Source organism: Leopardus geoffroyi, chromosome D2 (assembly GCF_018350155.1).
Source record: "Leopardus geoffroyi isolate Oge1 chromosome D2, O.geoffroyi_Oge1_pat1.0, whole genome shotgun sequence".
NCBI lineage: Eukaryota > Metazoa > Chordata > Mammalia > Carnivora > Felidae > Leopardus > Leopardus geoffroyi.
The window spans coordinates 55432932-55448981 of record NC_059334.1 but is presented as its reverse complement, the minus strand read 5'-3'; the positions used below and the strand labels follow the sequence as shown (position 1 = coordinate 55448981).

The 16050-nt window shown below is 48.3% G+C and overlaps 1 protein-coding gene across 49 annotated transcripts in view; it reads left to right on the top strand.

The window, feature by feature from the left end:
• Positions 1 to 16050, top strand: part of SORBS1 (sorbin and SH3 domain containing 1) — a 231542-nt gene that overhangs the window by 14925 nt on the left and 200567 nt on the right. Inside the window, exon 1 of one of the 49 annotated variants that reach the window (XM_045438291.1) lies at positions 5749 to 5971. The exons of the other annotated variants lie outside the window; for them this stretch is intronic. The gene's annotated coding sequence lies outside the window, so the exon portion shown is untranslated. Of the gene's footprint in view, positions 1 to 5748; positions 5972 to 16050 lie in introns of those variants that run through there. 49 annotated transcript variants of the gene reach the window in all.

Below are 16050 nucleotides of genomic sequence, written 5' to 3'. Positions count from 1 at the left end.
TCTGGTCATCCTCAGATGTCACCTGCAGGAGCATGTTGCCGGGGAAGCCTTCTGCAGTCCTCTGGAGCAGGTTAAAGCTTCCTGTTGGAGGCTTTCATGATTCAGTGGTTCTGGACAGAACATTCTTCACAGCATCTGTCTCGGCTGCTTTGTTAGACTTGTTTGGAAAATCATTGTTTGTCTGCCCCCCCCCCCCACCCCAGAAGTCTGTAGGATCTATGATGACAGTGGCCAGGGCTGTTTCTCATCTACATTTTGTCCCCAGAGCCCAGCATGTGCCTGGCCCACAGAAGGGGCTCACTCTCTGAGTGTCAGTTAATTCATTTACGAAGTTTTGGGTTCTGTAGCAGATTCTGGGAATACAAAGAGAACAAAACACCCCTGCTGTCCTCACGTTGTTCCTAATCTAGAGCAGTGGGTGAGCTCTCAAGAGATCGATTGAGTGGCAGGAAGAAAACATCAGTTAAAGTTCTATTTATTCTTCAATTCAAATATAAGAAAGATGTAGCTTGCCTATTTATAGTAGTACAGATTTTATAATTAACTTATAAGTAAATATGCTCAAAGCTATTTTACTAACAGGAAAGTGTGATCAAAAAGCTTGGTGGCCACTGGTCTGAAGGGAGAGGTAGGCACATGAAAGGGTTTTTGTGCCCAGGTGTGATAAACACTAAATTAGGGCAAGTACCAGCTGCAGTGGAGGCCACCGTGGAGGTGGGGGGAGCTGGAAGAGAAGGGCATTCCTGATAAAGGCAGGGGCACCAGAACATGCAAAGGGTGGCATGAGAAGGCTTAGTGTAGTGGCAGAGGTCAATACTTTAATAAGGTGGGAATATAAGGTGGGGGGAGGGTCTGCTAGATGCCCCTACTGGTTTGGGGAGCGACTGAGGATTGCGAATACCAAGATGGAAGAGTTAGGGCCCCTACCTGCAGGGTGGACTTAGGGAGAGAAGTGTGCACACGTACCCCAAGGGAAGAGAGTCCAGTGAGAGCCTGGATTCAGAGTAGGTGGGTATTTGGGTCCAGGGGGATCATGCTTTCAAAGTCCACTGTGCCCAAACACGCACCCCCCTCTTCATTGCAGAAGGGCAGGGGGGAGGGCTGGCAACTGACTTCAAGCCCCTTTCAAAGCCCATCTCAGGGTTAGGCTCTCCATGAAGTTCTCCTTCATCTCCTCCTACCCAGTGAGATTTTTTACCTTAATGTGATTCAGACATCTCCATGGGCTATGTTTTCTGGGTTACAAAATTGTATATGAACAGAAAAATGATATATGGTATATATAAATATGCATATTTGATGTGTTTACTTACCTATGTAATCATACACACTTTCTTTCTTTCTTTCTTTCTTTCTTTCTTTCTTTCTTTCTTTCTTTCTTTCTTTCTTTCTTTCCTTCCTTCCTTCCTTCCTTCCTTCCTTCCTTCCTTCCTTCTTTCTTTCTTCCTTTCTTTCTTTCTTTCCTCTTCTGAAGTCCCAGAGCTTGAAGTAATTATGTAATTAGAATCCACATAGAATGTGGTTAGATAAGGTGTAATTAAAGAGGAAAACCTAATTTTAAAAGAATGATAAGAGGTCATTTGATTCAGTCTGGGCCCAAATCCAGTCTTGGAAGAACAGTAAGAGGTCACTTGGATGTACAGAGCTTGGGGCCACCCAGGAGCCCAGACTGGCCAGAGAATTGGGCAGATTTTGTTTCGTTCAGTTCACTGTGAAAGCTATTCATTGAGCATCTTCTTGGTATAGGATATTGTAGGAGGCCTAGCCATGGGTAAGGAAAAGAAGGTCTGGATCTAGGGAGGACATGGGGGAGGCAGGGAGATTGGCTGGAGGACGACCAGGAGGTCCTAAGGTGAGCAGAGAGATGAAGACTCCTTTGCAGGGGGAGGGGGGGCGGGCAACAGCGGGAGGTTGGGGAAGGATTCACAGAGCAGGTGGCATTTAAGATGTGCTTGAAGGGTAAGAAGGGTTTTAAGAACAAGGACAAGGACTCTCTGGCACATTAGAGTCACTCAGATAATATTTGTGGAATGAATGCCAGGCTGAGGTTGGAGGTGGAAGGAACATGGCCAAGTTGGGTGGCCATTTGTGGTTTGGTGATGAGGTAAAGCCCATACAGCTCAGGCAGTAAGTACAGTGACAACACGAGGCTAAGAGGACACCAGGCTTAGGCCTTTAACTGTGTAGTGGTGACTGTGTGCAGAGGAATCAGAGACTGCTGTGGGCTGTGGAGGTCTGGGGAAGTGTCCTCATGGATGGGTCTTGGGCAGAGCCTAGAAGGACCAATAGGATAGGGGAGAGGGGAGGAGGGAAGACTTGCTAAAGGAGGGGAGCAACGTGGTCAAAGGTCTAGGGAGGGAGCCAGGAGATCATCCGGGAGAGAGGGGAGGGTTGTATAAGGGAGCGGGGCAAAACCGGGTGGGCTGGAAGTGGGTGAACCAAGTTCCCAGGTGTGTTGGGCAGGAGAGCTTTGATCCAGTGGGACTAAGGAGCAGGTTGGTGGACAGGAGAGTGGCATGGAAAAGGCATGTTGAAGGAAGAGGAATCTGGCTCTTGTGTGTAGAATGGGCTTCTGAGGAGTTCAGCCTAGGTCCTTGTCATGAGGTGATCAGGACCAGGCAGTGAGCCTGGGAGGGTGGGGCTGTCTGCAGACCCTTATCACAAAGGGCTACCGGTCTTGGTGATAAGAGGATGAGAGAAATAAGGCAGGGGAGGAGGCAGAGGTGACTGCAAGCTTCCCAGCCTGGGAGAATCATGGTACCTAAGACAGGAGGAGGCACAGCTGGTGGGAAAGAGGGTGTGGGCAGAGGCCCGGTGTGTCCAGAGCCCAAAGACCCGTGTTCTAACCCAGCCCTGCCTCTGAACTGGGTGAGACCTTGGACCAATTCGTTCATCTCCTGAGCTCCAGTTTTTGGTCAGTAGGCGTTTCTGCCATGTGATTCAAGCTCATAGAGACTGTGGAGTCATCACAGTCCTAGGACTTGGGCAAAGAGAAGGTCTGGGCTGGAGATTTGTAAGGCCCTCCGATGGAGGGGAGAGAAGAAACCACATAATCTTCTTCCTTGTTTTGCTGGAGTGAGTAGGCAGAGAGCAATAGGGAGGGACTGTTGGTGGCCAAGTTGGATGAGGAGTTGCGGGGGAGAGAATGCTGTCCCGACTCATCCTGCCCATCTCAGGGTGGTTATGAGACTCTGTCATAATGAGTGTGTAAGCTTTAAGCCTACACAGATGTTGCGGTCAGTTCTCCGTTCTGGGGTGGAGCAGGGGAGGGGTTAATCTTCCTGAACTTGCAGAAAGGAAATTCTCAGGGCAGGGAACTTCTTCCCCTTCTCCCCTCCCCAAGCCAGTCTTTGGGAAACTTATGGCCTTGGACCTTTAGAAACAGAGTCCATGCAGAGAAGGCTTCCTGGCAGAGGAGGACTTGAACAGAGCCCTAGGCAAAGCAGAGAAGGAAGGACTTTCCAGAAGAGGGGAATGACATGGAATTACACAGTTGAAAATAGAGTCTAGAAGGGAAGGGATATGTGTTTTGAATACCTAGTGTGTATACCAGCTCTGCACCAGCTGCTTTCCTGACGTTTGTCTTTACATCATTTCTGCCTCTATTATTATCCCATTTTACAGATAAGGCAATGGTATTAAAGAGATGAGTTAATTTGCTCAAGGCCTCAGTAGTCTGGCAGGATTTCGTTTTATTCAGATCTGATTCCATTGGCAACAAATACCCACTTCTGTAGTCTGTAAATACTATATTCTGCTGGCTCTTGGGAGAACGCAGGGAAAAAGAGAATAATTTGTCTTTCTGACCCTTATTCCTAGTTAAGCACTTACTTAAAATGTGAACCCGGCTGCCATCCATGCACAGCATTCTGATACGGTATGGCATCTTGGAGAATGGGAACAGGGGACACTTAGAACTCCTCGGGGCCTAGAGCCCTTATTTATCAGATTGGGAGACTGAGGCCCCACAAAGAGAAGGGATATGCCAGGATCTGGGCAGGATGGGGATGAGAAGTAGAAGAATCTGGAGGCTTGGAGACTTGAGGCTCTTTTAAGGCCTCCCTGTGGAAAAGTTTGTTTTTAGACAACAATGGAAACCTTTGTCTAGAGAATTGGTCTGGGCAGGGGTTGGATCTGAAAGGTCCTCTGTGCGTGTGTGTGTGTGTGTGTGTGTGTGTGTGTGTGTGTGTGTGTTTTCTTTCCTCCACTTTAACCTCAGATGCCTTTGAACCAGCATGAAGGATTCTTTAAGACCAAAGGTTAAGACCAAAGGCATTTAACAGGTGGAAAGGGCATAGGAAGAAGGGGGAAGATCAGAAGCCACAGAAATAGAAGACTAAACTCTAGACTTGGCTAAAAGGAATTTCCCAGGCCCATAAATAACCACTAACATTTATTGAATGTTAAATTCATTTATTGTGCCAGGCAATCTTTACATGTCATTTTATAGAACTGCCAGGGCCTCCCCATGAGGTAGGTGCTATTTTATTGCTCCCATTTTAAAGATGAAGGAACCGAGGTTCAATGAAGCTAAGTGACCTACCTAAAGTCACAGAGTTAATAAGACATAGTGCCCAGACTCCAACCCAGGTCCACCCAATCCAAAGCTCCGCCTTCAACGCCCAAGCTATTTTGTAGGACTAGGAGCTCCGGGTACCTGAGTATTTGGAGGTGTATGGAATAGCACATTTAGGAGTCATCCCTTGGCAATGGTGCTCAGCAGAGGGCAGTTTTACCCCCACGGGACATTTGGCAATGTCTGGAGGAGACATTTTTGGTTATCACAACGTATAGGGGGTGCTACTGGCCTCTAGTGGGTGGAGGCCAGCATGTTCCTAAACTACTTACGATGCACAGGACAGCCCACATCAGAGAAGTATCCCGTGCCAAATGTCAATGTGCTGAGCTTGAGGAACCTTGCCCTTTGGGGACCTGGTTATGTTTTTACCCCAGAGCATAGGGCTGGTGGAAGGCCATTTGGAAAGCCCATCTGAAGAACTCGAGTGGTTCCCTTACCTTCAGGGACTTACTTTATACCTTAGTGGATGTTTGCAGTTTGGACCCCCCACTAACTGAACCCTGAGAGGCTGCCATGGTGGTTGTGATGAGTGGAGGCCAGGAAGAAAAATTCCAGTGAGGCGTGACAGGCCAGGGTGGCTCAGGGCTGCAGATGAGCTGCAGCAGGTGAGAGGGGGCCGGGGTCCAGTCTGGGCTGCCGAGAATTGATTCGGTTGTTTCTCTGTGTGTAACTGAAATAACTCAGGTCCGGTGAATTGTGTAATTCAAAATGCCTTTATTGGGGCGCCTGGGTGGCGCAGTCGGTTAAGCGTCCGACTTCAGCCAGGTCACGATCTCGCGGTCCGTGAGTTCGAGCCCCGCGTCGGGCTCTGGGCTGATGGCTCAGAGCCTGGAGCCTGTTTCCGATTCTGTGTCTCCCTCTCTCTCTGCCCCTCCCCCGTTCATGCTCTGTCTCTCTCTGTCCCAAAAATAAATAAACGTTGAAAAAAAAATTTAAAACAAAACAAAACAAAACAAAACAAAACAAAAAAAAACAAAATGCCTTTATTAAATTATTACTGTGACTACTCCCCATCGGAAAGGTCTGAGGACAGGGTATACATGTTGCAGATGCAACTTGGGCACTACTCTGCTGCTTGCCGGCCTCCTCTGTTACTGGTTACTCTTTAACTCTGGTCTGCCCCATGCCACGTAGGACAGAACAGCAAACAAATTTGGGGAAGCCCCAGGACCCTTGGCCTTTATGTGAGCTTCTCTGAGCAGCTCAGCTGAGCGTTGCGGGTGCCCGAGAGGTCTGACAGAGCAGCCCCCTCCCCTGGGAGGGCACCACTCGGGCAGTCCTGAGGAAAGTCTGCCTCTTCACCCCCATCTGCTCTCACTTCGGGCCCCTCTTCCAGGTTGGACACAGAGAATGTGTGTCTGTGCCCTGGTCCCGGATGGTGTACATCACCAGGTAAGATTTTCACCTCCCTTTGGAACCCTGGTTCCCAGCTAGTCCTCCCTGGCTGAGCTTCCTACTGCAGTGCCTTTCGCCTGCTGGCCTCGCTGACAGGAATGACCCCCTACTTCCATTCCATCCCCTGGCCCCACCCTCCAGCTAGCAGGGTCACCTCCCTCCTCCAGATGTCCTCAGCTCCAGTGAGTGCTTCTGTCATTTTTCCAGTCATTCAGTTCTAGGCTTCCTGCATCATCTTTCCAGTGGTTTAGTCACTAACTAGCTGTGTGACCTTGGATGAGTCACTTAACCTTTGGAGAAGCAGCGTAGGATTGAACCAGGTGACTTCACTTCCCCTCCAGCATCAGTGTCGAATGAGAGTCATAGCCGTAGGACCTGGGGTGTTTCTTTAAGGTTGTTGGCAAACCAGGTTTCCCTTTGATCCCATACAGATTCATGAAGGACTCAGAATTGGTTGTTAGGAAACTGTCTTCAAACCAACTAAGTAAACTTCTTTAATATTAATTCTTTACTCAGCAAGGGTGTACGGTAGGTTCAGTAGGGCTGTAAGATGGGGCCTCTTGGGCTTTGTCCTCAAGGAGCTCACAGCCTTGTGGGGGGCGGGTATGACTCTGCCATAACAGTAAACTTGGCAGCAAATCACCCGGTATCCGTCCTAGTACCAATGATCACAATTCTCCACACCCTCACATCCCCCTTGCCCAAGGGGTCTGTTTTTTTCAGCCTAGTTCACTATGTACCTCACAGAGTGAGCAGTCAGATTTATGTTGAATAAATGCAGGAAAGAATGGTACCAATTGACTTAGGTTTTGAAGGAAGGATAGGAGTTAGATCTACATAGATGGGGAAGGGGGACATTATGGACTGGTAGGGGATATGGGTGGGGTGGAGGCAGGAGGGAGAAATGTGTGAGCAAATGCATGGATGTAGTAAGGCCCAAGGCATGCTGGGTAACTGCAAGTCCATTATGATTGGACCCTGTGATATGGTCCGGATCAAAAAGTCTGGAAAGGTAAGTTGGGGCCAGATGTGGAGAGTCCTGAATTCAAGCTATGTTAAAGGGATTGGATTTATCCCACAGTAGGATGGCCTCACATTCCAGTTCCCCAGGGTGGCTTTGCCTGTTGTCCCCATGTGATTAATAGTGCTCCCTTCGCTCTCACGTGTCCCTGTTTGGATGATAAATTGCATGCCCTTGCAATCCTAAAGGCTACACAGAGCCCCTGAAGGGTTCATGATGGGACGTGGTCAGGCTGGCATCGGGAAGGTCAGTGCCTGGTGGTGCCTGGAGGCAGGAGGCACGATGTTCTCTAGTCCAGGTAGGGAGAAGGCCTGGGTCTGAGAAGTCGTTGTGACGTCTCAGATGTCTGAAAGGAGGAGATGGTTATAAAAGAGATTGAAGGCCAAAATGATACCACGCATGGTCTCTAAATGGCTCCAAAGTGGCTCTTCCAACGGAAGATGCATTCTGAAGTTCAGACATACTGGATAAGCTGTTTTCTAATTTGAAGTTATGGCTGATAAGAAAAACATCTACATTGTGCCTGTTTCCTGAGCAATTAAAAGTCGGAGAAGCTTCTCCCCAGCCTCCAAACGTTCTGGTGAAACACACTGGTATTCACTTTCCTAAACCCCAGCATTGTTCCTTGGAATTTAAAATAGGTTATGAATGTGCTTGATGTCAGGAAAGATAAATCTGTGAGGAGGACTGTAGTCAATACATTTCCTTTTTAAGTAGAAACAATATAAAGAGCTTCATTCAGTCCCGAATCAATCTCACTTTGTTGCCATGATTGTGTAAAACCTGAACTGCTTTATGTCCGTCTCACACTGTTTATATTCCCCTGATGTTCCCCATCTCAGCTGGCCCTGCACGGAGTCAAAGCCTTTTTAGGCCATGTACAGCTCACTTCTCTCAGGGCTGTTTTATTGCATGCTGCAGAAGGGCTGTGCTCTGAGCAGTGAGTTCATTTTGTATCTAGCGGTGCTCTTCAGGGTGGCTATCCCACATGAGCTTCCTATGTCGCAGAGTTGGAAGGCCAAATTCCTTAGCTTTTTAAATTCCCATGAAAAAGATGATTACATTTTAGGATAGTTGATACATACACATGGTTCAGAAATCAAAACACTATAAAAATGTATGCATTGAAAATTTTCATTCTTACCCCAGTGATGTCCACATCACCCCCTCCTCCAGCCTGGCCCCTATAGGCAGACTGAACATAATGTTCCAGTTTTCCCATGACAGTCTTCGTTTGTGTTCTCCATCCCAGTGAATGATCAGTAACACCCTCCTTCACCCCCAAAAATGTCCCATTGTCGGTGCTAAATGATATAATCCTTTATACACAGGTAATCCTTTTTATTAGTTTCTTAGGTATCCTTCCAGTATTTCTATATACAGATAACACATGTGGGGGGGGGGATGACATACATTGCCTTTGTCACTGAATATATCTTGGAAAACTACATATCTACCCCAAGTAGAATTGGGGTGTCCTCATTCTGCCAAAGTGCCTTTGTGTTTGTAGAGACTGGTTGGCAGTTAACTTTCCCTTAGTATGTCAGTTTAATTACTATTTAGGAGTTGCTTCTGTTTACCTAGGGAGAAACAAAAGACTGTGGGAAACAAACCCAGCTTCCTTCCCTTAGGAAAGCCCATTTGGGAATAAACTCATCCAGGTAGCTTTAAGGCACTAGCTTTCTGCCTAAGATGGTACTGGGCACTTTGGATGAAGTGGGTCCTGTCTTCATCTCCAGTTGTCTAGATGCTTCACGATCCAGCTCAGGTGCCTCAGCCTTTCAGGGAGCCCTCCCTGATTCCCTAGCCAGAATTCTTTGGCATCCCCATCCATCCACTCATCCATCCATTTACCCATGTCAGCAACCAGCATTCACTGCACGTGTCCTTGTCCCAGGACCTGTGCTAGAGATGAACAGATGATGGGCCCCTTACTGGAGAAGACAGAGACAGGTGCATGAGTGGGAAGTTACAATGCAGTGCTCAGGCTGTGGGGGAGCACAGAATGATGGGTGCCTAAGTGTAGTTGAACTTGGGGTAGAGCTAGGGAGGTTTTCTGAAGACACTTTCTCTGGTGGGACTTGCTTTTTAGTTCTGTAAATATTTGCCTTATCTTCACTGTTACATCGAGGTCCTTTCTATTATCCTCAGCTCTGGCCCCTTCCCTTGTCACCGCATACCTGGTGCATACCTCCATTAAATAGTCATTCAAATATTTTTCGAGTGAAAAAGTCCAAATTAATTAAGTAGACCCAGCTCAAGGATCTTAACATCAAAAAGAGCAGGTGAGATGTTCTTTGCTGCCTTTGGTCTTCATGGCTTATCTAGGTATCCTGCTGGTATCCTGCAGAGGCCCCTCTAGATTAGTGCTTGCCCCTCCCTTCATTCTCCTCTTCTGCAGGCTAAAGTGCTCCCCCTCCGTCTGTTACTATCGCCACAGTAAGGAACACCTTGACTCTGACTAATGCTGACAAGAAGTAGCTGGGTGAATGGGAGTCCCAGGTCCCATCCCCCTGGGTCTTGGCTTTCCCCTTGGAGTGAGGTGGGTAGCATATGACCCCGAAGGACACTGTGCCTCTGACATTTCAAGAACAATGATTTCAGGAGTCAGCTGTGGCTCAGCCAACTCCTTCTTTTATCTGCTTCTAATAAGTGCAGCTTCCCTTGCGTTTCCTGGTGCCACAGGGGGTGATCAGTCCAGGATAAGAAATAGCCAGGCCAGGAAAATGACCTTTTAATAAAGTTGAAAGGGCCGCTGGGAGAGCCGGGACAGCCAGACGTGTGGCCGCCAGCCACTGTGCTGTGGTCTGCACTGAAAGAGGTCCCAGGTAATGACTCCAGCTGCAGCTGCTGAGGAAGGAACAGAGTCAGGCCATCATGGAAGAGGGTTTCGGCCGAACGTTAGCAGATGTTTTCCTAAAACTGTGCAGAGCAGCATTTTGTGGGAAGAGGTGAGATTTGTTTGACAACTCACACTCCCTTCTCTGTTGCCCTCATCTGTTCTTTCTACAGTAGCTTTACACAGGAAATAGGAAGCTGGGATGGTGGTTCTCAGGTAAGTCCACTTGGGACTGACACGTAGAGTTGACTGTGTGCCTGGCACTGCACTGGGCGTCTTTACATTCCACTAAAGCAGTGGTTCTTAAACTTTGGGGAGCATCAGAATTCACCTGGGGTACTTGCTAAAAATACATAGTACTCCCTGGTGGGGCCCAAGGAGTTGAATTTTTTAATTTATTTTATTTGAGAGAGCAAGAGTGGGGGAAAGGGCAGAGGGAGGGGGGAGAGAGGGAGAGACAGAGAGAGAGAGAGAACCTTAAGCAGGCTCCACACTCAGCACAGAGCCCGATGCAGGGCCTGACGCCATGACCCTGGGATCATGACCTGAACTGAAGTCAAGTCAGATGCTCAACTGACTGAGCCACCCAGGTGTCCCCTAAGGATTTGGATTTTTAACATATTCTCTAGGTTATGCAAGTTATATCCAGATGATGTCAGCTGCAAATAACAAACTCCAGCCCAGATTGGCTAACTGGCAAAACTTGTTTCTCAAACAGGAGGGATGCATTGTAAAACTGCAAGGCCCATCAGTCCTGTGGGCCACAATGTGGGCCATTCCCCCTGGAGTTGGCAGTGGGATGATTCTGAATCTCAAGGTAGGGTGGGTTTTGGGGTAATCGCTTCAGTAGCTCAGTGAAGTCAGCAAGGCCCCGGTTTCTTCCCATCTCTGCTATCTTTGGTGGGATGATTCCCCTGCAGAGAATAAGAGGGCTGCAGCGTTTCCAAACATTTTAGTGAGACAAGCACAGCCAGAGGAAGAAGAGAGACTGGATGGACTTCAGGCTCTCTCAGCAGCCAGGAAGCTTCCTGAGGCCCCCCCAACACTCTCCCGAGATGCCTCCTCGGCTGGAGCTTGGCTGCAAGTCCATCCCTGAATCAATCACTGTTGACTGGAAGGCGGCCACACTTCTGGAGGGATCTGGAGGAGAGGCACGTATCCAAACAAAATGGAGGCTCTGTTAGGAAGGAAGGAGCAGGGACTAGGGGTTGGGAATGCAACTGCCAGGGCCCAGTGTGCAGGTGGCCCGAGCAGTACGCCTCATGTCATCCTGAGCAGCCGGGCTGTTGGCAAGGTTATCTCTGTCCTGCAGATGAGGAAATGAGACTCCCTGAGCTTCAGTGACTTGTAGATAACAGGCCCGTGGATGGTGTGTAGGGGGCGGGAGTGGGGGAACTGGGGTGTTTGTGAGGCCTTTTTAGCCCTAGGAGAGTAATCATACTTTTGTTTTTAACCTTTCTGAGGTGTCAGAGCAGACGCCTTCGTTTCTGATTTCTCCTTTTTGACTCCAGTTATTCATGGCGGAAGGCCTTCCTCTGTTTTTCCTATGGGCAGAATTCTCAAGGCGTGAGAAACAATACGCAACTTTGGTTGTACCTGAAAGCAGTTGAGATGATGATACCAGCTCCGATTTGGGGGGAGAGGGGGTGGCCACATCAGCCCCTGTGCTAGGTATAGTGCATGCATTATCTTAAATCCTGGCAACAACCTACCAAGTTAGGTTTTATTCTCCGTATTTTAAAGATGAGGAAACTGAGTCTCAGAAGGTGAAGCTGAGGGTGGTGGGTGGCACAGCTTGTGGGTGGTGGAGCCAAGCCTGCCGGCTCAAATTCGGTGCCGCTTCCCTACTCCACACTGGGGCTTATCAGTGGCCGCCAGCCTTGTTTATGCCCCTGAAGGAAGGTTCTCAGGGAACGGGCTCTTAGTGTCAAGAGTTCCAAAGGAGCTGAATGTTTCCTATGGGAATAATTCTCAGGGCACCAGGAAAAATATCCTGAGCATAATAAACACAAGAAAGAAACAGGAAATCTGGTTTGTTATATAGCAGCTAAAATACAACTAGGAAAACCCTTTAAAAAACCTAAAAGGTTTGCTGGATTTGAACAGGAAAGGTCCCGATGGAAAGGGGAGGGAAACCCCTGTGAGTTCGGGAGATAAATGTGGACAGTGTGGCAGCAATAATGGGTGCGGGGTGGAGAGTGAACACCTTGCTTTTTCCCCGGTTCTGCTTATGACTCTGTGATCTCCGGCAAGTCACTTAGCCTTTCAGAGCAGTGTCTGCACGTGTAACGGGTGGTCCTGGCTGGCAGCTCGGTGGGCAGAGGTCGCAGAGGCGTAAAGGGTGGAACAAGCCTTGCCAACTGTGCAGCGCTTTGCAAAGGTGAGGGAGTGTCCGGTCTGAGCCACAGAGTTGACCCCCCGGAGTTTTAAACCGAGTGCCCCTCTACCTGGTTGCGACCTGTTCGTTGCCTATCGGGGGCATGTCAGAACTGGTGGAGGGCAGCCCCTTCGCCTCCACTGGATGTCTGGCTTCGGCCTCATCACAGGAGAAATCAGCTTTGCCTGCAAACGTCCAGCTCTGGACGTTTGGAGTCCCTCCCTTGGCACATTGCCTGACCTGTGCCTCGGGGACTATTGCCTACAGATGCCCAGGGGGAGATAACAGTAATACAAAGTGGAGATAAGTGCCCCATGCACAGCATGGAAGGTACAGACCATGGCTGCCGTGGGAGGATTCTGGGGCTCAGGAAGCTCTGGGTAATCTGGCCGTGTATGTTGAGGATGGATCACAGGTGTGTGTGTGTGTGTGTGTGTGTGTGTGTGTGTGTGTGTGAGAGAGAGAGAGAGAGAGAGAGAGAGAGAGAGAGAGAGACAGGTGAGCCCCTTTGTGAGTGCCGCCAACATACCTCTCTGATGATGGTGGCGCTGGAGACACAGTGACCTGACTTTTCAAATATGAACAGAGGGAATAATAGGGAATTCACCCCCCCCCCCCCCCCCCGGTGAAGCATATCTGCAACTTTGTAGGGGTTTGAGTCTGCACTAAGATATTTAAGATTAGTTTCTTGCTCCTAGCTTTCCTACCGTACCCATTTATATTGAGCAACCTCTGCATAGCAAGCTGAGCTCAGTGCTGTGGTTTCAAAGACCAAAATCATTGTCCTTGGGTAGGAGTCTCCTAGATAAACAGGATCATCACAAAACTGTGTGATAAGTGTTAACAGGTATGTACAGGGTCCTCGGGGAGAAGTAGGAGGGAACACCTGGTTGGGTCAGGTGGAGGGAGGGACACTTGTTTCTCAGAGGAGGTGACACCTGAGCTGGGGCTAGAAGGCTGGGAGGAAATGTGCCAGGTGGACCAGCCTCTTGGAAGGGATTCTAGACAGAGGGCGGTAATAGCTTTCATCTGACAATAAAAACTGTTCCTGAAAGCCTGCTGTGTGACAGTGGTGAGGCAGAGATGGATGGGACTGTGTCCCAGCCCTGCAGGTGCTCACAGTCAGAGGTGAATAGGAAATGACAGTGAAGGTGACAGTGTGATTGGAATATGGACAGTCTGTGGAAACACAGGGCCCTGCTGAAGTCAGTTGTGATAATTTGCTTATCAGTCTTCCTCTGAGGGGGCCCCTTTGCGGGTCTTTCATTGGTGAGAGACTCTGTTGAAGAAGCTGGCTTGCTGTCTGCTGCCCTTGGGGTGGTCTATGCCCTTCAACAGTTTGGATTGTTCTGTGTATCACCTATTCGCACTTACAGATTTCTTCCTTGTGGAGGCTGCGCTGGGCTTAGCAAGTTGGGCTTGGGCAAAACACTTCACTAGTCTGGGCCTTTTTTTTCTTCCCACTTACAGAAGAAAGGCTGTTTGGATCAGGTCATTGTTTCTCAAATAGCAGTCTAGGGAGCAGCTCCTTTAGAATGGCAGGCGTGCTTGTGGACATGCAGAGTCCTCGTGGGGTGGCCTCTTGTCCTCATTTGTAGAGCCAGACGCTGGGGAGTGGGGCGTGGGATTTTGCCTTTAACAGGCAGTCCGGGTGATTCCTACACATCTTAGAGTTTGGAGACACCTGGGCCACGTGATGGCAACTTCTAATCCTGTCAGCCCTAATCTCCTCAGCCACATCTACGTTCACAGGAACTGGGAAGATAAAGAGTTAGCTTCCTTAATGTTTTATCCCTGCGGGACGCCTTCAGCAAACTGCTCATAGTTTAGGTGTCCTGGCTGGACCCGATCCGCAGTCTGGTTTTGATATTCCTTAAGGAAGAAAAGCCTTGTTAACATGCACCTGAATGTGACTGTCAGAATCTGTTTATGGATCATTATGAGAAACACCTGTCTTAGCTTTTCATCTTGGCTCTAGATGTTTGACAGGCTTCCCTGTTCTGGGTCCCTCCCCTTCGGTCTCCTGCATCCTGACAAGGTCATCTGCGACGTCTAACAGGGAGCCAAAGGTTTCCTCTTCTGTTCGACAAAAAGTGTCTCTGCTTTGGTTCCCCTTCCATCATCTTTGTGAGGTGATTAAGGGAGGCTCACCATAATTTTTTGTTTGTTTTTTTTTTTTGAAAGCACAAGCAGGGAAAGGGTAGAGAGAGGGGGACAGAAGATCCAAAGCAGGTTCTGTGCTGACAGCAGTGAGCTCGATGCGGGGCTTGAACTCATGAGCCGTGAGATCATGACCTGAACTGAAGTCAGACGCTTAACTGACTGAGGCACCTAGGTGCCCCGAGGCTCACCATATTTTAATAGCTGCCTCCTGTGTTCCCATTTTTTGATATTGTGTCTGAAAACACAGTTTAAAAAAAATTTTTTTAATGTTTACTTATTTTTGAGACAGAGAGAGACAGAGCATGAATGGGGGAGGGTCAGAGAGAGAGAGAGGGAGACACAGAATCCGAAGCAGGCTCCAGGCTCTGAGCTGTCAGCACAGAGCCCGATGCGGGGCTTGAACTCACAGACCGTAAGATCATGACTTGAGCCAAAGTCGGACGCCCAACCGACTGAGCCACCCAGGCGCCCCTGAAAACACAGTTTTTAATGTTCAAAGTAAATGAGGGCTGTATATAGCTGCGTGGAAATTTTCCCTAGCTTCCTATCTCCCCCAGGCCCCCAAATCTAATAGTCCCTAAGACACCACAGTGCTGGTGACTTTGAGAAGCCATTACCCAAGACCACTCTCAGTCTGACACCCTCATCGTATTCAGGTGTGAATGAAACAGTCTTTGGCGAGAGTTGGACCAGGCATAGCACTGTAGGCTGGCCCATGATAGAGATGAAACCTTGGCACCTGGTATCCCAGACCTCAAAAATTAAGAACTTTCCTCTGGATCAAATAATTTTGTTCTATTATTCTGTGTTTTGGTTTTTCTTGTCAAAATCAATCTGTAAACAAATTTCTATGCTAGTAAATTCTGATGAACCTTTCAACATTACCCAGGTGGGAGAAATGCAAAGCTGGCTTTAAACGATGAAAGCGGCAGGTGTAGGTATGTGCCCAAGCAGGCAGGGCCTGCGTGACCCATCTGCCTTGCCTAAGGGCCTTGCACAATTCTCTGCCCACAGTGTGCCCAATATGTAGCTGCTGGAAGGATGGATTTTTATTTTCATTAGTATTTTTTAAATAATTTATTGTCACGTTAGCTAACATGGGGTATACAGTGTAGTCTTGGCTTCGGGAGTAGATTCCTGTGATTCGTCACTTACATACCACACCCGGTGCTCATCCCAACAAGTGCCCTCCTCAGTGCCCATCTTCCATTTTTCCCATCCCATCAACTTTCAGTTCTCTGTATTTAAAGTCTTACTGTTTGTCTCCCTCTCTGTAACTTATTTTGGAAGGATGGTTTTTTAAAGAACAATGATAGGCTGGTGATTAAACTGGTGAAGGCATGGTATTCAAAGGGTGGACAGTATGATTTGGAACATGCCCTTGTTTTTCCTTAAGTTTAATTTTCCTGGACCTATCATTAGATGCAGGATTAGTTGCACTGCGGAATGGCAGGGAAGAGAAAAAGACATGCTATGCATGTTAAGTACTTTGGTACATCTGTTAGCTGTTTATTATTTGCCAGTCATTAGATAATCTCCAGAGACTGATTTTGACAAACCTCTTCATTTTGTGTTGGGGGAAACTGAGGCACGGGCATGCAGTGATTAGTGTAAATACATAGTGAAGCTGTTGGCAGGCTAGTTGACCAATAATCAACTGGAATACACAAGAATTA